Source organism: Thamnophis sirtalis, unplaced genomic scaffold, assembly GCF_051295495.1.
Source record: "Thamnophis sirtalis isolate CommonGarterSnake01/CBP01778 unplaced genomic scaffold, rThaSir2_p1.2 scaffold_4, whole genome shotgun sequence".
Lineage (NCBI taxonomy): Eukaryota > Metazoa > Chordata > Lepidosauria > Squamata > Natricidae > Thamnophis > Thamnophis sirtalis.
In genome coordinates, this window is record NW_028261384.1 from 90,855,604 (window position 1) to 90,882,099 (window position 26,496).

The 26,496-nt window shown below is 39.0% G+C and overlaps 1 long non-coding RNA gene across 1 annotated transcript in view; it reads right to left on the minus strand.

The window, feature by feature from the left end:
• Positions 1-26,496, minus strand: part of LOC148045972 (uncharacterized) — a 27,394-nt gene continuing 898 nt past the window's right edge. The window contains exons 2-3 of the long non-coding RNA XR_015696416.1: positions 24,107-24,251; positions 1-698 (exon numbers count right to left, since the gene is read on the minus strand). This is a non-coding gene — a long non-coding RNA (uncharacterized LOC148045972). The remainder of the gene's footprint in view (positions 699-24,106; positions 24,252-26,496) is intronic.

The following is a 26,496-nucleotide window of genomic DNA, read 5'->3' on the forward strand; positions in this document are numbered from 1 at the left end:
CCTTCAGTTCTAAACTTCCTTCATACATACATAAATTATATTTCCCCTCTTATTTCTACCTGTATTTTAATTCCCCTCCCCCTCCTATCACTATTATATTCAAAGATGTGATAATAACATTTCTTTTCTGTTTAATGTGTTGTAATGTGTAATGTTTGTCAGTCAGGGGGGGGGGAATCCAGGGGCATTCCTAGGGGAGGGTGGATAAAGGAGGGATTTCAAGATACATACCATTTTCAGATCTGGTTTGTGTGAATGTCACTTGAAAAAGATCCAGCTCAGATTAAGCACATTTTTTAGAGACCTCATGGATAAAGGTCATTTTGAATTAGAATGTGTCCTGCTTGTCACAGTGCTTCCTCTTCCATCAACATCTCCTCTTTGCATAGTACAGTTATTTCATGATGTTCTTTTTAACTTGATGCATAACTCTTCCAGATTATAGCCATATCCAATCTTCTCAACAAAATGAGCTCATCCACATCTCTAACAATATTTCTGGCTGCAGAGTACATGTGCTGTTTAATAATGTTAAGCTTTACCTCAGAAAAGTCCATGGAACAATCATTCTAATCTTGGCCAATATATGATGAGAGTTCCTCAGAAGCTTGCAAGATCTCCAATAGCTTGTGCTCTGTAGTAAGCAGTTGAGGACTTCCACGATCCTTGATCAAAACTGTGCTTCACATTTCTGCAGCCTAAAATAAAGTTTAACAATCATTTCCCCATGATTAAAAAATGATTATTAGTTCTGTTTTGGCCAGTTTTAATTTCTGCAGTAAGTATATTGTTATAAAGTTTGCTCCCTGCTTCTCATAATTTATCATGATAAAAACACTATACAAGATACATACACAATAATAAGACATAGAGGTCACAATGTCTGCATAAACATATATAGATAATTCTTGATTAAAGACCATTTGAACTTACAACTAATCTCTCTAGAGCTAGTTATCACCTTTTTTTCTGGTAATTTTTTTTTTCATTCTCATAACATATAATTGCTTGTTGGGAGAAATTTCCTTCTGGGTTCGGCTCCAAGTGGGGAAAAAGACACTGGAGGCATGGTGGCTGCTTAGAAAGACGGTTTAATGTTTTAATGGTGGACAGGACCACACGGCTTGAGGTCCTGGGGAAAAAGGTGATCACATGCTTCCAGGTGTTGAGTGAAGAAGAAGAAGAGGTCGAGGGAGGGGCTTGCAGGGCTTTTTATAATCTGTTCGGCCCCACCTATCTGTTTCCTGTTCCTGTGTAAGAAATGTATTCTGATTGGTTGTCAGACTCACATGGGGCCATGCAGGGGCAACTCTCTAGGCTGAGTTTTGAATCCAGGTTTGGTTGAGTTCTCAGATGCCATGTGGTCAGTTGGGTAAAAGGCTTATAATAGCATGCCTTGATTCCATCCCCCTGGAGCTGAAGGGGAGAACTCTTTTATTATGTAAAGGGACTGGCTTGGCCTTCTTAATGGCCCATTGACAAAAAGGGGGAAGGCAGGAAACTTCAGGGAGAGTCACTTTGTCTTTTTGAAACATGTTTCTTCCTTTTCACATTCAGAGAAACATAATGTTCTGCCTTTTCAATATTTCCTAGGATATTTCATTTTTCTGGGAGGGCTGGGTGATAACTTCCTACAATATACTATTACATAGCCTGCATCATTTTGTATTATGAAATGTTTACATTGATTCAATTTACCATCAACTCCCAAAACACAATTATTAGCTCTCTGCTCCTCATACACTATATTTGTCCTTATCTCTCACTTTCTTCTCCCTCTCTCTCCTCTCCCTCTCTTCTTCCTTTCTTTCCTTTGTCATCCTTCCCTACTCTACTTCCCCTTCCTCTCTCCTTCTCCTCTCCCCTTTCCACTTCTCATTTCTCTCCTCCTCCTCCCCCCTCCTTTCCCTCTCTCCTATTCCTCTCTTCTTCCCTTACCTCTCTCCTTTTCTTCCCACTCTTCATCTCATTTACTTGGTGTATTTCAGCTGCTGAGCAAACTCCATTTTATGTTGATGGTATTTATAGTTCCTTTTCAATATACATATTTAATTTTAATGTATATTCTCCTTTCTTAAAAGAAAAAAATAGGACAAAAAGTATACATATATAGTCATTGTACTTTTAAAAACATATACACTATATTGCCAAAGCTATTCGCTCACCTGCCTTTACTCGCATATGAACTTACTGTAAGTGACATCCCATTCCTAATCCTTAGGGTTCAATATGATGCCGATGCACCCTTTGCAGCTATAATAGCTTCAACTTCTGGGAAGGCAGTCCACAAGGTTCAGGAGTGTCTTTATGGGAATTTTTGACCATTCTTCCAGCAGCACATTTGTGAAGTCACACACTGATGTTGCACGAGTTTACGTGGCCTATCACTTTGTGGCTGAGTTGCTATTGTTCCCAAACACTTACACGTTCTTATAATACAGCCGACAATTGACTTTGGAATATTTAGGAGTGAGGAAATTTCACGATTGGATTTGTTGCACAGGTGGCATCCTATCACAGTTGCACGCTGGAATTCACTGAGCTCCTGAGAGCCACCCATTCTTTCACAAATGTTTATAAAAATAGTCTGCATGCCTAGGTACTTGATTTTATACACCTGTGGCCATGGAAGTGATTGGAACACCTGATTCTGATTATTTGGATGGGTGAGCGAATACTTTTGGCAATATAGTGTAATTCCCTTTAAAATTATTTTTTGGACCAATAGATAATTCTGGGATGTCATTTTAGGGCCATTCTTGGCATCTAATATAAAACTGTTCATATATTCCAGCAGAGCTCTGATACTGGCCTGCTTGTACCTGCTTCTTGAATAAAAATTCTATCTCAGAAGCAATTTCAAAATATGTACTTGAGTATAATGTGATCTACCTGTGTGGTATCATATCACCGTTACTTCTATTTCCCATGATCTAGGGGGTCCTAACTGAATAGTAAAATTTGATTTTTTGTTGCTGTGGAAATCACTACTGGATGTCAAAGATGCTGTAACCAGTGGTGGCATTCCTTTATAACTTGTCTGCATAAGGCTCTTTTACTCTACGTCCTATTTCTTTGATAATGCATATTTCATCTGTCTAAGTTTATTAATAGCTTTTTCCTGATTATCTTTTCAGTTTGGATACTCTGATGTGATGCCTCATCTATTTATTTCCTTTTGCCTACAAAATTTTATTTGTACAGTCATTCATTAGCTAGGTTTACAATGTCAGAAGCAGCCCAGATTTTATGGTGGTAAGTGATATTGTAGTATTGAAGAAATTAATTAAAATGTCCATGAACTGGTGGGTTATTCTAGCTGTAAAATAACTCCATAGTTTACTTTTAAAGGTGCAATGAAGTGCCTTCATTAATAGTTACTTTAATTTCACTCTGAATGACTAAGTGATAAACACTGCAATATTTCTAAAAGTTTCTTCAGAGGGTTGTTTAAGAATTCTTTACATGCATCTGTTTTTAGAGTGCATGCTCTATTTGGAAGATGTTCTGAAAGGCAACAACTAACCTATTCCTTATCAAATAAAAAAATTAGCTTAGGCATATTTAAAATAGTACATATGTTGATGACAAGACAAACTTTTTCCGTGATTTCTTTGGAAAATTTTGAAATATCTTGACTCTTGCAGGTTTTATGAAGATGCCTTTTGCCCCGAAGAGAATTCACACCCCGTAAGTCTGTACATGACTAAGCATATAATAAATGCACCACTTTTTTCATATTGAAACATTTTGAAGAATCTGGAGAAATGATTGCAGGTCAACTTAAAATCATATTTTTATAGATAACTTAAATATACAGAGTACAGAGATATACTTTTCTGGCTGGTCTATGAATGAAATGAATGAATGCTGCATCCACAATTAGGCTAATTTTTGTTTGAATGACAACACTCTAGGCTGGTCTTTCTTCTAAAATGGGATCACAATCATTCACCAATCAGGAAAATCAGGAAAACCTTCAGAAAATGTGCCATAGCAGCAATCACCATAATCATATAAACAGGGTCTTAATCTGATATTGATTCAGAAAGTGTAAAATATAAATCAAATCCTTTAAGATGATGTCCAGCAGCTTGTACTTACATAACAAGAAATTTTAAAGCAATTATGTAAAAGGTGGGATGTTACCCAATAGGTATTACATGATATTACCCAAATTTTGCTCTGCTTAGTTTAATCGGAATTGCAGCACTGCTAATGATAACTAAAGAACATGAATCTGAAGAACCAATTTTCTTCATTAAATCATACATCCTGGACACAAACTGTTTCAACTCCTCCCTTTGGGATGACCCTATAGGGCATTGCATGCCAAAACAACCAGGCACAATAACAATTTTTCCCCTCATGCCATCATTCTGCTGAAGACCTAATTCCCCCAGTACTGTCTTAAGTCTAACTATAATTACTCTTACAGTATGGCTGTATTACTATTAATCTTCTCATATTTTCTACAACCTACTCTTATTGGTATCATTACTATGATTTATATTATTCTGTTGTTTTGCATGTGCATATGAATACTGAGAAACATGATCTTAAGTTGCTCTAGGTGCTGGAGATTATTGCCAATGATGTACAAAGATATGTAGGGTCTTTTTGGCAAAGAGTAGAGTAGAATCGAATAGAATCTTGGAGGTCTTCTAGTCCAACCCTCTTCTCAAATAGGAGATCCTGTACTATTTCAGACAAGTGGTTGTACAGTTTTTTTTTAAAAAAAAAAATCAGTGATGAAGCATCCACAATTTCTGAAGGCAAACTGCTCTGCTGATTAATTGTACTCACTGTTAGGAAGTTTCTCCATACTTCCAGGTTGCGTCTCTCCTTGATTAGTTTCCATCTATTGCTTCTTGCCTTGCCTTCTGGTGCTTTGGAAAATAAATTGACCCCATCTTCTTTGTGGCAACCTCTCAAATACTGCAATAGTGCTATCATGTCACCCCTAGTCCTTCTTTAGATTAGACATACCCAATTCCTGCAATCCTACTTTATATGTTTTAGCCTACAGCCCCCTAATCATCTTTGTTACTTTTTTCTGCACTCTTTCCAGAGGATCAACATCTTTTTATAATATGGTGACCAAAACTGGATGCAGTATACTAAAATTAATCACTCCAAATTAAATGAAAATACCTTACAGAAAGAAAGAGAGAGAGAGAAAGAGAAAGAAAGAAAGAGAAAGAAAGAAAGAAAGAAAGAAAGAAAGAAAGAAAGAAAGAAAGAAAAGAGCTTGAGAAAAAATACAAGGGTGAAAGTGTATTTTAAGGACCTGCTGCTGGTCATTTCTATTCTCTACTCTCTCAAAAGTAGATTGAGGATCCATACCCTCTTAACTTCCACTAACGTAAGAAGGCTAACGAGAAGGAAGAATGTGTCATTCAATTGCTGCCCTAATCAACTATTGCAGGTCCAGGAGCTACAAAAAATTTCCCTCCCTCCATTCCTTTAACACAAAAGAGTCAATTTCACCTGTGCGTGCTTGTTTTGCCTGGGTTACTGAAAGGAAGCCATGAAGCTGGCAAATCAGCATTCTCTTTCGGGATTTGCAGCAGGTCATGAGCAACAAATTCCAGTAAGGCACAAATCCTCCATGGCCACAAACACAGGAAGAAATATAAAGAGAGAACTAAAAGTAAACTGTCTCAGCTCTCCAACAATCAACTAAAAAATAAAATAAAAAGACAAAAAAAGTTGTCATAAAAAGACAGAGTAAGAATACAAATTAAAATAGGAAAGAAAATGGAAAGAGAATGCCGGACCATTCTAGAAGAGTTCAAATCACCAGGACTTGATGGATTACATCCCAGAGTTCTGAAGGAACTGGCAGACATAATCTATGAATGACCAAACCATATTTTTCAAAGAACTTGGAGTACTTGGTAATTACCTGAGAACTGGAAAAGAACTGATGTGGTTCCCATCTTCAAAAAAGGAAGAAAAAAAGACACACAAAAGAAATTATAGACCAATCAGCCTGATATCAATACCTGGGAAGATCCTGGAGAAGATGACCAAGCCACAGATCTGCATATATAATCTGTAGATGTATATATAGTCTCATATATAAAGTGTGAAATGTGTGCACAATTCTGATCACCATATTTCTAAAGAGCTATTGGAGAGCTGGGAAGTGACAAGCAGCCAATTCAAGCAGTCAAATGAATGGAGCAATAGTAAATGGTTTTTTTTTTTAGTGGCAACGTAGAAATGGTTTGTCTTCTACCTTCCTCTAGATTTTTCTTTTTAAATTTCCTATCTTAATTTATAATCTTAGCGTTCCTTAGGTGAATCCCAATTCTGTTTAATTTTGGGGCACAAAACTGGCTAAATGCTGCCACCTGCTGAGACTTTAGTTTTTGGCACATTATAACAATCCTTCTTCCCCATCAGTAACACAATGCTGCCCCCAGAAAACTTTTTTCCAATTTTCATTTCAATTTCTAGCTCTCCCCATTCCACCACATTTGTATTTGTATTTATTAGTTTGTCAAACATGTACAAAATAGCAGGTATAAATATAAACATGGATGTAAACAAAAGATATGAATACAAATAGATGGGGACAGTAGGACAGGTATGTTAGGCATACTGGTGCACTTATGCACGTCCCTTTATGGACCTCTTAGGAATCGGGTAAAGCCCCAGTAGACAATTTAAGGTTGAAGCTGTGAGGCTTAGAGGGTGTAACAATAGAGTCAGGTAAAGCATTTCAAGTCTAGGGCATAGGGAATTATATTGTGAGTAGAGGAGTGGAGTACTCTTGTGAAGTACCTCTGGACCTGCTCAATCGTATTAATGTCTAATATACAGTGTGGATTCCAGCAGGTTGGGTTCTGGCTGCTGCTATTGCTGGTTCGCTCAGGGATGCGCGCATGCATAGTACTAAAAAAATGCTTCTGCGCATGTGCAGAAACAAAAAACAAGATGACAAGAGAACCAGTTCGGGGGTGTCGCAGGCTGAGTTATTACCTACTTTGCCAAACCAGTCCAAACCAATAGGAACCCACCTTTGGATTCCAGGTAGATGAGCTGGCATTTGCGCTGTGTACTTCTCAATTGCAAACATCTCTTGACTGAACCATTGCAGCTAGCAGCTGGTTATGCCACTTCTATGCATAAATACCAGAAGTGAAACTACAGGAACAATTTTGATGAAGGATCATAATGATTTTTTGGGATATGTCCAGGTATCCCAAAAGTCAATACCAAATATTTCATAAATATAAGTGACTGAGACTATCTCTGTGTCACACCTAATGATGTTCAAATTAACCAAGCCTTAGATACAAGTATTAATAATACTTGTATCTAATTTTTTTTTTCTCTTTTTCTTCTGTTTACTCCCATTTTCCTTTGCAATAATTTTCTCTAGTACTATCTGCCACTCCACAGTCAGGTACACTACAAGATGACAGAATAAACTGGAAAGAAAACACATGTCCATAGTGATATGTGCAGGCCTGCACAATTACTCAATTCTAAGGTAGATCATGAATATACAGTATTCAGGTTTACAATCAGGACAAATGTATAGGCCAGTGTTGGCGAACCTTTTAAACACCAAGTGCCAAAATGGGAATGCATGCGCCCACGTGCGCCCACCTGCATGCCAGAAACTGGAAGGGCAGCCATCCGGCTCAAATGCATGTGCCGAGAAGATGATCTTCCGGTTTCCAGAGCCACCTGGTCTTCCGGTTACTGGTGCACATGTGCATGAGAAGACCTGCTGGCCGGTGTGCTGGAATCCAGAAGAGCAATGGGCGACGGCTTGCATGCCGTGTGTGCCATAGTTTCGCCATCATGAGTATAGACCAGGAGTGGGTTCCTGCCAGTTCTAACCTCTTCTATAGAAGAGGTTCCACAAATCTACTGTGCCGTTTAGAACCGGTTCCAGCTCCCTCTCCCCGTCCATCTGCACATCATCAAGATGAAGAGCGAGAGGAGGAATTCTGGGAGTTGAAGTCCACAAGTCTTAAAGCTGTCAAGTTTGAACACCCCTGTTTTTTTTTAAAGGGTTAGGAGTGCAAGGGTCTTGTAACTTGACAGCTTTAAGACTTGCGTGCTTCAAATGCCAGAGTTCCTGAGCCAACATTTTGGTTGCTAAGCAAGAGCATTAAGTGAGTTTCACCACATTTTACAAGTTGGCCATGCCCACCCTGTCACATGGCTGGCAAGCCACTCCCACATGGTCACATGGCCAGCAAGCCACTCCCACAAAGCAGGCCACACCTACAGAAGAGGTTCTAAAAAATTTTGAAACCCACCACTGGTATAGGCCAATTAAAACTATAATGCTGGAAAGGACTCTCTGGAAGAACTAAAGGAGCAAATTGCTTTTAAGTACCAAGTGCCAAAACAGAAATGCATGCTTCCACATGCGCACACCTGCATGCCAGAAACTGGAAGAACAGCCACCCGGAGCACTGGAAGAATTAAAGGAGCAAATTGCTTCAATGGAGGAATTCAAAAGACAATCCTATTATTCTTATTTAGATGCTTTTTAGGAAGAGCAACTCTATTTGAATTAAAAAATCAGTGGTGGATAAATCAACTTTCTTGGGTGTTTCAAACAACTTTTGAGCAGGAGGATCTCAACCTTTAAAAATATATATATATGTGTGTAAACTGAAATACTAACTGAAAAAAAGTATAAGTGTTCCTTCATTTCTAAAATATATAGCGTCAAGCTCACTAATTGTATTATATTATATAGAATTTCTCACTATTGTGCATCCAAGATTAGCCTTGGCTGAAATTGATTGGTGTACACATTGTGCTAAACTGGAACCAAGCAAATTATGTTATGATTCAGGGTAGTACAGGTAGTTCCTCAACTTACAGTAGTTCATTTAGTGACTGTTCAAAGTTGCAATGGCACTGAAAAAAGTGACTCATGACCATTTTTCATACTTATGAGCGTTGCTTCATTCCCATGGCCACGTCATCAAATTTCAGATACTTGGCGACTGACCCATATTTATGATGGTTGCAGTGTCCAGTGTTCACCTTTTGTGACCTTCTGACAAACAAATAGGGAAGATTCACTTAATAACTGTTGCTTACTCATACTCATTAATGTCATGTGGTTTAAAAATGAGTTGTGCAATGTTTTAATTGCATAACCTTGGGCTAAGTACTGTTTGGAATACAGGTTGAAGGGAGTTGACCATGTTCTGCTAGATGGGACCAAAGGTCTTCCTGCATTTGATCTCCAACAGTTGATAGCATTCACAGCACTAAACCATAGTTCAATTAAATAATTCTACAATATTAGCCGCAAATTATTAGTATCATAGATCAAATTAAACAGTAACCATGGTTTATAAAGCATTATAGCAAAGCTCATGTATCCTATTAAGTGATGTCTTGCTATATGTTTCTGTCTATTGGTGTAATTTGAATGCCTCTGGAAATCTCAAAAGGATAACAAGAATGAATGCATCAGCCTTCACTTGTTTTTGTTCCCTGTATCTGCTCCTAAAATCATTTTGCGCCTTAACATGAAGACTCCATTAAGGAACAGATAGACTCCAAATCTCAAAAACCAGTTCTAATGTTGTCATTGGTGAGGCCTGAAAAATATTTGTGGTCTGTTTTGCAAGATTAATTAAGTTAGGTTGGAAGGGCTAGACTGATATCTATAATAACCTTTACTAGCATATTATGTCCTATAAAAAAATCAAAATAATTTATATTTGCTTCCACTTTCCCACATATTTGTGAGGTCTAGCAGCAATTAAGAAAAAGATTTTAAGGAAAATATTTATCAATGCAAACCTTTCCAGCTTGAAAGCAAGGGTGCACATGTTTTAGAACAAACAAATAAAGCAAGCCAGTAATTTTGGCAGAAAGTTAAAAGAAAAAGAAAAAAGAAAACAGACATCATAACCTAGCAGTGCTTGCTAGACATTAATCAAGCAAGCTCTGTTTACTTTCTTGATAAGAAGGGCATCCCCTTTCCCCTTTGCCTTCCTGACTTAAGAATTTCTCAGAAACTGAGATGTCAAAAGAAGCCTTTTAAAGGCACACCAGAAGGATTTTCTTTCATCTGCTTGTCTCAAGGGCCCTGCCCTTACTTCCCAGTCCACAGCATGAACTGAGAGTCTTTCTTTGTTCTACCAATAGCTCTTCATAATGTCTTCTTTCTTAGCTCCTCCTTTTTCCTTTATTGGGAGATGGAGGTGAGGGCATTATTTTAAATTTTCTTCAGGCTCGCACTCTGGGGATATCAAACTCACAGTGTAAGTTCACAACTGATGTAAACGATCACTTCGCAAATGCAGAGGTCAATAGCAATGGACAAAAGGCAGAGGTACAGCTAAACTGGCAGCCTGAACTTAGCTACAAGAAAGTACACATAATAGAGTTTACTGGCCCATTGCTTCCACATATAATTTCTATCCTAGAAGACCTTTTGCTGGATACTCCTATTTGGTAGCTGAGAATATTGTTGAGCATTAAACAGGTTTTTGATGCTATCATTCAATCCCTGCATATGGGGATTAATAGTAAGGTAAAGGTAAAGGTTCCCCTCACACATATGTGCTAGTAGTTCCCGACTCTAGGGGGTGGTGCTTATCTCCGTTTCAAAGACGAATAGCAATATAGCAAAATCTGCTACGAAGAGCCAGCACTGTCCGAAGACATCTCCATAGTCATGTGGCTGGCTTGACTAAATGTCAAAGACACACGGAACACTGTTACCTTCCCACCAAAGGTGGTTCCTATTTTTCTACTTGCATTTTTACCTGCTTTCCTACATTGGCAGAAGCTGGGAGAAGTAACGGGAGCTCACTCTTTTATGCGGCGCAAGGGATTCAAACCACCAAACTGCCAACCTTTCTGATCGACAAGCTCAGCATCTTAGCCACTGAGCCACCACATTCCCTTAATTATAATTATAATTATACACATAATACAGTTTGCTGGCCCATTGCTTCCACATATAATTTCTGTCCTAGAAGACCTTTTGCTAGATACTCCTATTTGAGAATACTATTTAGAATTAAAGAGGTTTTTGATGCCATCAATCATGCTATCATTCAATCCCTGCATATGGGGATTAATAGTAGATGGTACTATATTGTGATGGTTCTCCCTTTTCAGTGGTCAGATGGAGTTATTGTTGGCAGAAGGATAGAGATCAAGCCAAAGACTCTTGACATGGGGAGTACTTCAGGATGTGACCCACTCACCCTTCCTATTTAACAATTAAGTGAGACTTGGGTGATATCAACTATTGATTTGAGGTCAGATACCAGCATTATGCTGATGATCTCCTGTGGTACATCTCAACCCTGAGTGACTAGAAGATGATGTCAGGCATTGTCTTGATATCTGGAAACTATGCAAGACCAGGTGGGGAGGAACAGACTCAAACTCAACCTTGACAAGACAAAGTGGTTATAAGTATTTCAACGACCTGGATTTGAAAATATTCCACTTTTAGAACGGAATGAGTTTGCTCTTCTCTCTCTGGGACTGGGGGATCTTCCTGCACTTAACAGTTCCTGCTCAAAGAGTAGGTAGCAGTTGTGACCAGAAATGCCTTTGCCCAAATTCATATAGTATGCCTGACCTATACCTGAACCATATGATAATCAGTCATTCTATTTTATCCTCATATATGGACTATTATAATGTACTCTTTATGTGTTGAAATCCACTTGGAACCTGTATCCAGCATCCCAAAAGCATGGGTAGTGAAGGGCATACCATAATATGCTGCATAATGCTATTGCTTCATGAGCTACAATGGTTACCAATCACCGTCTGGATGCAATCATATATGAAGCAACATTCTTTGGATCCCATTGATTAGACAGTTTCACCGCATGGGCAGAAAAGTAATTCTTTTCTGCTACAACACCTGTACATGCCGGAATGATATCTTCGCAAAGAGTCCTATGGTGTTCATCCTGATGCTGTTTAAATGTGTCCTTAAAACCTGACTTTTTCTCCAGACCTTGGGTTAGAGTAGTTGGCAAGCTTCTTCTAAGATGTTTGCTTTGGTGGTTTGGATGGTTTTTATTTTAATATTTGTTTTGTATGATCTCTGTAATATCCAATCTGGGTCTCTTTAATATTCTATTTAATTTGTCTCATGATGTACACTGCCCAGAGTTGGAATGAAATCCAGTAGCTGTTTTAATAAAAACAGATAAACCCCTCTCCTCATCCTGAATACACCTACTATCCAGGCCAGCCTAAGACATTGAAATGTTTGCGGCCAAACTAGCTTTATTCTGCTTTGTGGGAAGACTGTTCTTGAAAGTACAACATTAGTTTATGTTGTGCTTTCAAAATCTGTCTTCCCACTAGGAAGAATGAAACTACTTCTGAATATAAAATCTGAACAAGAACGTTTAGAGCTTATCCTCAAACAGAACAGATCTTCTATGCTAAGATTTATTCCTACTGTTAAGGAAAAATTAAGCAGCTTCATCTCCCATGACTCCTAGCTACGAAAAACATATTCAAGGGTAATATGTTGTGGAAGTATAGGTGTCATGAAGGACATCTGGCCAGTAACTGTTCGAGCTCCATTCAATTGCCCCAAATCCATCTTGATGCAAGGGATTACAGGGTTGTTAAAGAAACAAAAAATGTTGTGGAAGTATGATAAACCTCCACCAAGAGTCTTATTAATTAAAATACCACACAAATGTGAAGGAACCAAGTCCATGCAGATAGAGAAGATGTAATTTAAAACATAATTATTTAATGTATGAACAATCAGGTAAATTAGTTTGAATTTGATATTCATTCTGATCTACATGCTTCTGTAATTCTGGATTGACAGGAGCTAATGGTTAAGTGGCCTAGCACAATGCAGCTTGATTAACATACCCAGTTCCAGCTTCTGCAGTTGCCTTGCTTCTCTATAACAAATGTGGAGTAGAGAGATTCTGCTCAATCTTCATAGTCCTACCCAAAAATGGTGATTTTTCAAATGCAGTATTTTTCAATCTCTGCAATGTTAAATATGTGGGTTTTAATCCCCAGAATTCCCCAGCCAGCCTCATAAAGTTACTGAAGCTGAGAAACACTGCACTACAAATATGAGCTGTAATTTATTATTTTACACTTAGCCAAGTATTGCATCTTCTGACCTGACTTCCAGTTTTGTTACAATATTGTTTACATGCATTGCGGTAACAGTGTTATTTTCAGTGGTGCATGAATAGTATAATTTATTGACACACGTGATGTCTAGGTTTGGGACACTAATAGCCACTGGAAGGAGCAGAAAATTATATGTAGAACATTTGTTATGGAGAAAAAGGACAGAAAGCAATATGTTGCAGGGTTTTTTTTAAGACCTGGATCAGAAAAGTGGTTAGATAAAATGATGAGATAACTTTTTGTTACAGTGGACTGCATTTGTGACAGAAAGGGAAAGCAGTAAACTTCCAGCTTCTTATCCTTTCTAGAAACTGAAATACAGTATATAAAGAATGTCAGCCACTACTTGTTTTGTAAGAAAGGCCTATACATTTTTGTCTTTCTGTGCTTCTCACACATTAATACTGGCATGAGAAAAAAAACTTTGCACCAGAATTACAATCATATGTTCCACTGCACACCACCCGTGCCCTAGAATATTTATTGCAGATGCCCATATTTAAGATAGGGGTTAATTAGAACACCCTACTGGAATACATTTTTAAAAGCAATGCTCAGCCTTAATAGAATAACAGGATAACTAAGTTGAAAGGAAACTTTGAGGTCTTTTAGTCCAATCCCCTGCTCAAGCAGGAGACCCTATACCAGTGATGGCAAACCTTTTTTGGCTCGCATGTCAAAAGCAAGGGGAACACAGGGTGTGTGTGTGCTGGCATGCCCCACACATAATACTATGCACACGACCCAGTGTGCATGCATGTCCTCCCCGTCTGCGCGCATCCACGTGCAACCAGCCCCCCCCCCAAAAAAATTTGGCTCACTTTTTTCACCCTCCCCAGGCTCCATAGGCTTGGAGCCTGGGGAGGGCGAAAACAGCCTTCCCCACCCTCCTTGGAGGCCCTCCGGAGGCTTCAGGAGCTTCCCTGAAGCCTCCAGAGTGTGGGCAAACCCTATGGGTAAATCAGAAGTTCAGGAATGGACTTAGACCAAGACTTCAATCAAACTAAGGCAGAATATCAGCAAATAGCCCGAGCATGTAAAGATGAAGTGAGGAAAGCTAAGGCTCACAACGAAGAAAGGCTTGCCACAAAAGGAAAAAATAACAAAGAAAGCTTCTTCCAACATGTTAAGAACAAGAAAAAAGTTAAGGAAACAATTGGTTCATTGCTGGGAGAAAGTGGCAAGAAGGTGACAAGCAACAGGGAGAAAGTAGAACTATTTAACTCATGTTTTGCATCTGTCTTTACACAAAGGGATAAAACAGTCCAACCTATCAAAAACAACACCACAAAAATCAGATTAGGAATACAAATTGAAATAGGGAAGAAAATGGTAAGTGAGCACCTGTCTACCCTAGACGAGTTCAAATCACCAGGACCAGATGGATTACACCCCAGGGTTCTGAAGGAACTGGCAGACGAGATCTCAGAACCATTGAACTATATCTTTCAGAGATCCTGGAGCACCGGGGAACTACCAGAGGACTGGAAAAGAGCTGATGTGGTTCCCATCTTCAAAAAAGGGGAAAAAACAGATCCAGGAAACCACAGACCTATCAGCCTGACCTCAATACCAGGGAAGATTCTGGAAAAGATAATCAAGCAATGAATTAGTGAACACCTAGAAACAAACAAAGTAATAGCCAAAAGCCAACAGGGGTTTGTCAAAAACAGATCATGCCAGACTAAACATTGCATTCTTTGATAATGTGACAAAATTAGTGGACCAGAGGAATGCCGTCGATATAATTTACTTGGACTTCAGTAAGGCATTTGATAAGGTAGGCCATAACCTACTACTAGATAAAGTAGAAGAATGTGGGTTGGACAGCATCACCACCAGATGGATTTGTAACTGGCTGACCAACCACACTCAAAGTGTAGTCCTCAATAGAACTGCATCTTCATGGAGGGAAATAGGCAGTGGAGTACCCCAAGGCTCTGTTTTGGGCCCAGTACTCTTCAATATCTTCATCAATGATTTGGATGAGGGAATAAATGGAGAACTCATCAAATTTACAGATGAGACACCAAGCTGGCAGGAATAACCAACACTCCAGAAGATAGGCTAAAGATACAGAAGGATCTTGACAAACTTGAACATTGGGCACTATCTAATAAAATGAAATTCAATAGTGAAAAGAGTAAGGTTCCATATTTAGGCAACAAAAATGAAATGAACAGGTACAGGTGGTACCTTGCTCAACAGTAGTAACTGTGAAAAGGATCTTGGAGTCCTAGTGGACAATCATTTAAATATGAGCCAACAGTGTGCAGCAGCTGCCAAAAAAGCCAACACAGTTCTAGGCTGCATAAACAGAGGGATAGAATCAAGATAACGTGATCAAGTGTTAATACCACTTTATAATGCCTTGGTAAGGCCACACTTGGAATACTGCATTCAGTTTTGGTCACCACAATGTAGAAAAGATGTGGCGACTCTAGAAAGAGTGAAGAGAAGAGCAACAAAGATGATTAGGGGACTGGAGACTAAAACATATGAAGAACGGTTGCAGGAATTGGATATGTCTAGTTCAATAGAAAGAAGGACTAGGGGAGACATGATAGCAGTGTTCCAATATCTCAGGGGTTGTCACAAAGAAGAGGGAGTCAAAATATTATCCAAAGAAAGAACCTGAGGGTAGAACAGGAAGTAATGGGTGGAAACTAATCAAGGAAAGAAACAACTTAGAACTGAGGAGAAATTTCCTGACAGTTAGAACAATTAATCAGTGGAACACTTTGCCTCCGGAAGTTGTGAATGCCCCAACACTGGAAGTCTTTAAGAAAATGTTGGATAGCCATTTGTCTGAAATGGTATAGGGTTTCCTGCCTAGGCAGGGGGTTGGACTAGAAGATCTCCAAGGTCTCTTCCAACTCTGCTATTGTATTATTGTATTATTTATTCAAAGTAATTATGGGACTACACTGAAGCATTGTGAGTCAGTAGCCTGGGAAATCATATGCTTGAACTTTTGTCCAATATTTACTCCTACTTTTCCATAGACATGTCACCCATGTCTATATGTATTCTGAGTTAGAGTGAATGGAGCAGTGTGCCTTCTCATGGGAGACACACAAGATGCATGCCGATAAAAGAAAATACGGCGTTTTTACAAGCTACTTGCTCCAATACTACAAAGAATGCACATTCTTGCATATGCTCTTACCACTTGAAGCATAAATAATTAGAAGGATTAAACAAACAGAGAACAGGATGCTCAGAGTAGTACATAAACATATTAAAATAGATATTTAAAAGTTGAGTTCTTTGGGCCTTTATCATGATGCTTTGGATAAAGCTACCATTAGGCAGCATTCCAAAATACAGTCATTCTAGCATGTGATTCATTACCTGTCCAAAACCTACTGAAAATTGGATTGCACAATATTGTGTTTTAAATACAACTTTTTCTAGATCATCACACAATAAGCCATACAATATGTATATACCCTCTTATTATTAATTTTTATGGACCTTCTTTTGCAGCTAAGTATCTTTTTCCTATTTCTTCTGGCCTATTCAAATCCTTGTAGTTTCCCAAGATTACATCAACACTAAGAGGGGGAAAAAGACCAGACCAATATAAAACTCAAAGGAATAGGAGTCAATTGATAAAAAGAGAAATAGACAGCCTAGTATGGTCTGGACACAGCAGGTTTTCTAGAGATTTCCAAGAATTCCATTAAAAAAAAAAAGCATTTCACACATCAAGTGCAAATCTCTTCTCTTGATATAGGCAAAGGGAATTAAAGAGGAATTAAATAGCCATGGATTAGCTATTGGGGGAAACAAAAACTACAGGTTCTCCTGTCCTCCTTCTTTACTTCCACTTTGCCACCTCCTTCTGCATGTCACAGAAGACCCTTTGTTGTTACTTGCTATATGCTTACCATAAATTGGATCGCTGAAGCAGCAATTTTATTCCAAGGTTTTAAATTAATTAAGCATTGCATAGCATTGCTTCCATTTCAAGGAAGCAGACTAATTATATTAAGGCCAGAACTCCCAAAGAAACTTCCTTATTGGTCATTAGGTCCTTTTTAGGTGGAAGTTGGAACTCATCTGTGTAAGTGATCTGTTACTGAGATTATTTCATAATGCTAAAGTATCGTTTTCCTCATTATTACTACATTGGTTTCTTTAAAGATTAGTCTAACAATCTTTGGAAGAGCACTCAGTCTATATTTTTAAAAAGATCTGGTCAACGTCCACATATGCAAGAAGTATGAAGTATGATGGAGTTCTTCTAAAAACTATCCTCATTCAAAAACCCTCCATTGTGCATATGATCTGCTGGGCATAGGATAAATTGGGAGAGATTAATCAATAAATACTGCAAAATATTGGCAGTGTTGGCAGTTAAATTATTTCTGGGCTTAGCAATGCTAGACATCTTTTGTTCAGTCTCTAATCTTTGGAAAGATTGTTGAAAAGATAGTACACCTACAACTTCAAAGAGGAAGCAGATTATTTGGACCTGTTAAATTTTAGGCCAGGATATAACACCAAGATAGTATTGATTACACTGTAGATTACCTCTGCCGGGCCTGGGATGGGACTAGTGTACACATTCTGGCCTTAACTTGGTTCTCCTTATTTCAATTTATTTCAATCCATCAGCATATCGACAAAAATCTGCTGTATATCTCTGCACAGAGTACTCAAACAATGCCCTTGAGTTGTTTTCCAACCCATGCAATGCCTCCAGTAACTGGAAGTTGTATCAGTTGGGACAGGTAAAAAATCAATTTGTCTCAAACTGACAAGAACAAGTAGCTGTGGGTTTAGGGTTCCCCAATGACATGTCCCCCAATCAAAGCTGATGTGTAGTCTGGATATTATTCTAGATTTTCAGCTCCTGCTTGAAAAGAAGGTAGCATCCATGTCCAAAGGGACAAAAGATGCATTTGTGCAGTTGCACCATTTCCTGAATGGGAGGCACTGCTCATACTCCAGTCACTTCCTAGTTGGGCTATTGCAATGCATTCTACCTGGGGCTGCTTTTGAAGAGCACTCAGAAGCTGCAGCAGGTGTAGTGTACAATACCATGGGCTTCAGTGGGTGCACCCTTGGGTACCCATGTACTATAACCCCATTGCTAAATGAAATACAAGTAGGTTTCCAAGTGCAATTCAAGATGCTAGTTATCCTTAAATGGCATAGAATTAGGTTACCTGTGAGATCACTCCTCCTAGATACTTTCTGCACATCCTATTAGATCCAGAAAGGTGAGCATTTTCTGTGTTTCTTCAACTAAGTAATGTTTCGAGGTAGGGCCCCAGAAGTGTACCTTTTCTGTCACGGCACCTGTTTTATAGAACAACTTCCTCCCATACATATGGCAGTCTTCAAGAAAGCACACAGGTTTTTTTTTCTGAGACAATGGGGCCAGGATATTGATACAGCTAACATGGGGTGGTTCAATATGAGTTTTATTGGGGTCTCAACACCGCTTATTTTTCTATTTTTTCTTTTACAATATTAGGTTTATATTTTGTTCATCACACAGAGTTCTGGTACTTAGATGGGTAGTTATCTAAGAAAGGAAAGAAGGAAGGAAAGAAGGATGAATGATATAATGTAGAAATACCCGATAAAGTGGGCAAAATGGTATTTCCCAAAACAATAAAACTTGCAGCTGCAAGAAATCAGTTGTAACACATTCATTTGGGACAGAACCAGCAAGATATGAAATTGCCAGTACTTTTTCCCCCCAGGAAGGTTTGATACTCTTTCAAAAGAAAGTTTTTTTTTAAAGTCCAATACTGTATAAGAAATCCATATGGTGGTTTTTCAAAGCAGCAAATATGGAATAGGCAGGCAGATGCCTTTGCAGAAACCAGATGCTGGTCTTTCTGGCAATCAAGGGCTATATGGCCCAGAAGGAGAGTCCAGGATGAGAAGCAGACTATAGCAGCCTCGAATAATCATTTGGAATTGGGCAGATCTTATTAGCACCAATGTCATCAGTGAGGCACTGTAGTTCATTCATATAACAATTGTGTTGGGAGGCCGGGTGGGGGGGAACTATTGGAGCAGCTAAAGACAAACTTACATTGCTTCCACAGTGGGTCAGAAATTAGACAAAAGCAACATCATGTGAACATATCCTTTAAAAGAGGTTAGAGAGGCATTTTTGTGCTGTCAGAAAAATATGACAACAAAACATAAGATAGAATTGTGATTATAAGAAAAAAAATAATAATTTGCAAACCACCAGATGTTGCTGAGGCATAGTTCCCAATAACATCAACCCATAAGGCCTAAGATGAGAGAGTTGCAGCTTAATAACAATGGAAAGCCCAAAATTTCCCATTTTCATTTAAATCAACATAGCAAGTTCTTTTTTTTTGACACGGGCAAAATGACTATGGCTATAATTCTAAGAGACTAGGACCAACCTTCTCAGTTAATGTATAATATTAACTTATATAAAATAAAATAAAAATATATGAACCATTTGTGTTACCTTGACCTTCATGAGAGTAAAGCAACGTGTAAGTAAATAATGTTGAAGTGGTGTTAGCACGACGTACAACAGCACTGAAAAAACTGACTTATGACCATTTTTAATAAGCGTTGCAGCATCCTCATTGTCATGTGATTTACACTGAAATGCTTGACAACTGGTTCATATTTATGAAGGTTGCAGTGTCGTGGGCTCATGTCATCTTTTGCGAGTTTCTGACAAGCTAAGTCAATGGGGGAGCCAGAATCATTTAGCAATCACGTTACAAAATTAACAACTGCATTGATTCATTTAACAACTTTGGCAAGAAAAGTTGTAAAATTGGACAAATTAATTTAACATAAATTCTGGGCTCAATTGTAGTCATAAGTTTAGGACTACCTGTACCACAACTTCTATTAATCAAAAGCTCTATGATCTAATATTGTATACTATATGAATGGATAATTTCAGAGTCCTTTATGTTCCCAGCATAAGTCTTAAGATTTCCAATTAAATTATGCTATAGGCAATTGGAGAGCTCTTTGGTTTATTTTCCTTTTTACCCTCTTTATCTTCTAGCTTTTAATTATATGTGTCATAGATAAAGTTTCTTTTTAAAAAACTATATAATTGTTTTACATAATAGTAATGTAGTCACATTGTTATAACTACTAATTAGATTTAAAAGGCTGCCCAACTTGTAGGAGCAATTTTAAGAGACTTTTAATTGAAAAAAAACATGAAAACAAGTACATAAACTATCAAATAATAAAGTAAATAAGAAGAGAGCAACTGAATAACAGAAATCAGCAATAATAGGAACAGCCATGCCAGCAACACAAACTTCAAGCGTCTTATATTTTGGGGAAGAGCCTGGTCTTTAAGGCACTTATGGAAGGTCAGAAGGATGCTGATTATTTTAGCCTTAGAGGAAATGATGCGTAGGACAAATGTTGCCTCATAGAAGGCATGACCTCTGGGTCTAAGTGACATTGTTTTGTGGAAAAGACCCCAATTGTAGTCTTGTGCATTTGAATGCCCCTCTGTGTGTGCCTATAGACTGAGTCTCTGCAGTGGCATTGTCTATTGGTAACTGTTGGTATGCCTGGGCTAGGTCCAGTTTGGCAAATACTTTCCCGCTTCCCAGGGAATGGAGCAGATGCTGCGCCACTGGCACTGGATATGCACTCTGCTGGAGGGCTTTGTTTAGTGTGCATTTGTAATCAGCGCAGAGGCAGACAGAGCAATTCGGCTTTACTGGGGTGACTATCGGGGTCTCCCAGGTGGCATGGTTAATTGGCACCAGGATCCTTTGAACAATGAGTTTCTCCAGTTGCTCATCTACCCTGGGCTGTAGAGCAAAAGTGACCCTTTGGGGTTTGAGCCTGATGGGGGTTACACTGGGGTCTAGATTGAATATGATGGGCTTCCCCGTATATTTACCTAGGCCCCCGTCGAACATGTTCCTGAATTACATCAGCAGCTGGTCCAGTTCGGTTCTGGAGATATGGTTGAGTCCCGTGATGCCAAGTCCTAGAATTTTAAAACCACTCTATGCCCAACAAGGATGGCCGGTCGTTCGCTACGATGATGAGGGGTAGCTGGCCATGGAATTCCTTGAAGCTCACCCTTACTTCCAGTCTGCCAGCATCTGGATGCTATTTCCTTGAAAATTCTTCAGGCAGACATTTTGCGGCTTGAGCAGCTTTTTAGTGGTGGATGGGTTTAGGCGCTTGAGGGTCGGCCAGGATATGGTAAAGAATGGCCCTGTGTCCAGCTCCATCTGGCATGGCTTCCCTCGATTGTCACAGTGGTGTGGTATTTCTCCCCCTCGTATGTGTCTGAGTGGTCCATGGTAGTGTGGTTAATGTCTCTGGATACAGGGTATTGGTCATCTTGGTGCTTGTACCTTTGCTGGTCAGGTCTTGGGTGTGCTGGTCTACTTTGGTTCCCTGTGGGTTTGAGCTGGAATGGTGTGGGCTGTTTGGCTTTGCAGGCTTTGGCAATGTGGCCCTTCCATTGGCACTGTTGGCTGATGGCCTCTTTAAAATGGCAGGCTGATCTGGTGTGAAGCCCCATGCAGCCTGAACAGTGTGGCTGCTTAGTTTCATAGTCTCTGGGGTTTGCTTGCCGCTCCGGGTAGATGCAGTGGATTGTGTTCTTGTCTTCCCACTCTCCCTCGTTCTCTGGAACATCTGTGGCCCAGTCAGGTTCCCTTTGTGTGAGATGGACCCCACTTGCCTTCCTGATATCCAGCGCAGAATTGTTTGAGGACTTTGCAGCTCTCGCCTCCTCTACCACATCTTTGAATGTGACCCCTCTTCCGGACCAAGAGCTTCTTTTGTAGAGATAGATCCCTCATTCCAAGGATAATTCGGTCCCTCATCATCCCTTCCAGATTAATGAATTCACATTTTTTGGTGATCTCTTTGAAAACGGCCACAAAATCGTTGACTGCCTCCCTGTCCCATTGGCGCCGGTGATAGAATTCATTTTGATTTACCATGGAAGTGGCAGGCGGAGCATAGTGGTCTTCCAAGGCATTTTTCAGGGTTGTCCTAGAGATGGATTCCACTTTAGCAGGGGTGATGAGCATCTGTGCCATCTTGTAGGTCTTCATGCCACAGTAGGTGAGGAATAGGGCATGCTTGTGACTGTCTGGAAAGTCCTGGAAATTGTTTGCTTTCAGGAACATCCAAATCTCCCCATGTATGTGTGCCAGTCCTCTGTGTGTGGATCGAAAATTGCCGGTGCGAGGGATGTGTGCTATGCCATCCTGATCCTGGTTGATGCAGGGTGTCCTTGCGATAAGATGGCCACGGATGCCACAAAGTGGATGGTGAAATTCCTTTGTCCTTCGTTGTCAGTGTTAGATGCAGTTAGAGGACTGCAGGCTCGAAAAACATTCAGCACTTTATTTCCCTGTTTGCCACAATATGATCTGCCAACATACTGCCAGAGCTCTCCATTTATTCAGCTCTGGCAAGCCTGTCAACCAATGATAGCAGTTTAAATATCTCACGGCTTGGCGAACCAATCCATGGGGATACGCAAATTCTGGCTATGTCCATCTGTAGGTGACACCAATAAGTGTATTAGAAGCAAACAAAGATGGAACTTCTCATTAATTGATCATTCCTTCCGTCATAGTCTACAACCTTCCTCTGTATCTTTTAGCTGTATTGAACCAGGCTAATGGTGTCTGTAACTATGGACTACCATTTCAGACCAAAGTATTAAGAGCAGATAGAACAGAAAAGAAAAAGTAGTAGTAGTAGGGGAAACCTGCTTTTTACTCTTCCCTTGTAATTGAGAGACTTTTTGATTACAATAGTATAATGAACAAACATTAGAAAAGCAGCAAGAACAGAAGAGAAGGTTGTTGGAAGAACCTACAGAAACCAGAATATCACTAGCCTTTGCTTCAGAAAATGTGTGAATTTGTAGGTTGTCTAAATCATTTAATACTAAATTGACAGCTTTTGAAAAAAGAATAGATGAAAAACTTGTAAAGAAGAAAGAGGGGATGAAAGAAGAAGTGAAGAAGATGGAAAACTGCAAAACAACTGACAGGAGTTATAAAACAAATTAATAGCAAAGTGAAAATTCTGGAGAGTAAAAAGTTAGGGAAAAGAGAATTAAACCATCTATCATTACTGAAATTAAGAAAGAAGAAATTTTGTTTGAGATTCAGAGCATTTTTTTTTGTTTTGTTTCCTATCTCAGTAACAGTAGATCTTAATTTTTTCAAGATCAACTGGATCAGTTAAGTATTGCCACCTACTGTGACTGTTCAATTATATATCAAATTCTCCAAGATTACCTGGACAAGTCCCTGCTGTTTACTTGGCAAGGTTTTTCAGGAGAGGTTTGCCACTGCTTCCTTCCTAAACCTCAAAGACTCACCCCTGGCTTCCCAGCTGGCTTTCTGCTCAAGGTGGGACTAGACAAGAGGGTTATGGAGCAGGTTATGACCAGTTATGGAGAACTAGTAACAGAAATTTTGAGTAGTCCAGAGAACCGGTAAATACCATTTCTAACTGTCCCCGCCCCATCTATTCTCTAACTCCGGAGGCCCAGCCGATTGGGAGAGAATGGGGAATTTGTAGTAACCTTCCCCTATAGTGGGAAGAGAATGGAGATTTTACAGCATCCTTCCCCTGGAATGAGATGGGAATGGAGATTTTACAGTATCCTTCTCCTGCCACGACCACCAAGCCACGCCCACAGAACTGGTAGTAAAAAAAATGAATCCCACCACTGGAGTAGACTCACAGTCACCAGGTTTCTAGTCTGCTGTTTTAACCACTATACCAAACTGGCTCTCTTTATCTTTTTATTTGACAGTAAAATGCCCAGACAGAAATTTCAGTGGCATAATGAACTCTATAAACAGCTTTGGACCTGCCATCCCACCCCGCTTCACTCACCTTGTGACACCCATTTTCTTTTAAAATGATGAATCATTGATATTATACATGTTTTCAATATATGTAATTTACTTACAAACTCATCCTTATATACAGTTGATCCGAAACAATCCCAGCTTGATCCAGTAAAATATTTTCTTCCACATCCTAGGTTTTAAATCTGTTGCTTTCTAGCAATCCCTTATTTTGCAGAGCAAGTTGGTACTCTGTGGACAAAATTGCTGGGAAAACAAAAATTAGAAAATCATTCCATGTAACAGACTTTGGGTGAGGGGGAAGTAAGATTGGGAAAAGATACAAACTGTTCTTTTGTGGCCCTAGTCCCAAGGGAGGGGGCGGCATACAAATCAAAGTTAAAGTTTAACAAAAATACCTCTCTGGAAAGTTCAACTGTATTCTTAGGAATTATTGCTGATCTCCTATTTTTAAAATATTATTTTAATTTATGTTTTATTTCATTTTTGAATTTAGATTTTAACAAATTCTTTTGTTGTAAAGTCATTTTGCTGTTACAAGACTATGCAGTATACGTTAGTGTAATTGTTCATTCTTATGCAAAATATTCTGCAATATTATGTGAAGAAGAAAAGATTTGGAGCCATTCTGTACATAACATTGAGTCTCATTTAAAATCCATCTTTAGAACTGCACAACGTTTTTTATACAATGGCAAAAACAGATGTAATTAGCCAGCCCTTAATGAAAGGCTAGAACTACTCTTTGAGAAAAATGGACAAAAAATGAAAAGAAAAGCCTAAGGATATGTTTTTCCTTCTAGCACCATCTATGGTCCATCTGGATTCACAATGTAAATTTACGAGTTTTAAAAATGAGTTCTCCAAATCAGGAGAAAACACCTAGCTAACATGGGGAAGGTCTCAAATGCTAAGCAGAGCCATATATATAGCCATTTTGATGTTCATACTTTTCAAACTTTTTTAAAAAAAGTATTTTGTCTGAAATCCTGGAATATATGAATATTTAAACAATATTACTTCAGAGTAAAGTGAAAAATCCTGTATTTTAACTTTTCATCAATGACTTCCCTTTATTGCTACTTTTTATATTGCAGATATGACTTCTGAGTCTCAATTTTTGAGTAAAAATTTCACTCTGTATGGATCTTTTACCTTTATTCTGCACATGTATTGGAAACTTCACAATATACCATGTTTCCCCGAAAATAAGACAGGGACATTTTCTTTTGACCCCTAAAATAAGGGCTTGGCCTTATTTTTGGGGAGGTCTTATTATTTTTGAAGTGCAGGAGGTGGTGAGCGTGGTCACCTCATGGCTGCTGCTGTGTTTCAATATTTTCAGGAAGGGCTTATTTCAGCGCATGCACTCAAAAGCCCGATTGGGCTTATTATCCGGGGAAGTCTTATTTTGATGGAAACAGGGTACTTGGGGAAGGGAATGTTACAATTTATAGTTGCTCCCACATTCAGCCCTACTGCCCATCAACTTAAGCTCTTGTGTTTTAAATTACTGTACACAGTTAAAGAATGTAAATGCATTCAAATGATTAGTGGATGGTACTAACATACAAACTTGCCACTTCCCAACATATTTCCAGCACATATTTTAATAGCATTCAGTTATGGTTTGACAAAGCTGCAAGGTCTGGGTTCACACAGCATATGAAGCCATATACCATGACTACAAATCACAGTTGCCGAAGTTCAAAGAACAAAATACATAAAAAAACCAATGTTTTACTTAATGTAGGAACCTTCATCTTTCATTTTCCAGTTATAGCTTCTTTTCACAACATACCAAACAGTACAAATGTGTTTGGTTTCCACTTAGTCTGTTTTAGTAACCCAGTCATTGAGTGTACAGAGACTATGTGTGAACGTAGCCAAATGTTAATAAATTTCAGTTAAGCAAACCATAATGGAATGTTTGAACCCAAAGGTGCTTTTTCAAGAGGCAACTGGACTTTCTAGTTTTTATTTGAAGACATTTCACTCCTCATTCAAGAAGCTTCTTCAGCTCTGACTGGATGGTGGGGAATGGAAGGATTTATACTCCTTGCAACAGCTGGTCATTTGCATTCTTTTAGAAAGTCATTAAGGTCACCTGCCATTTTATTTATGGCATCAGGGTCACCTGAGTGGTGCAAATGGTTGCAAATGGGCCCTTTTTGCAACTGTTAAAAGGACTGTTGTAGATTGGAGATAAGGTAAAGGTTCCCCTCGCACATATGCTGGTTGTTCCCCACTCTAGGGGGCAGCGCTCATCTCCATTTCAAAGCTGAAGAGCCAGCACTGTCCAAAGATGTCTCCGTGGTCATGTGGCCAGCATGACTAAATGCCAAAGGTGCACGAATGCTATTACCTTCCCACCAAAGGTGGTCCCTATTTTTCTACTTGCATTTTTACATGCTTTTGAACTGCTAGGTTGGCAGAAGCTGGGACAAGTATGCGGCACTTGGGATTCGAACTGCAGAACTGCCAACCTTTC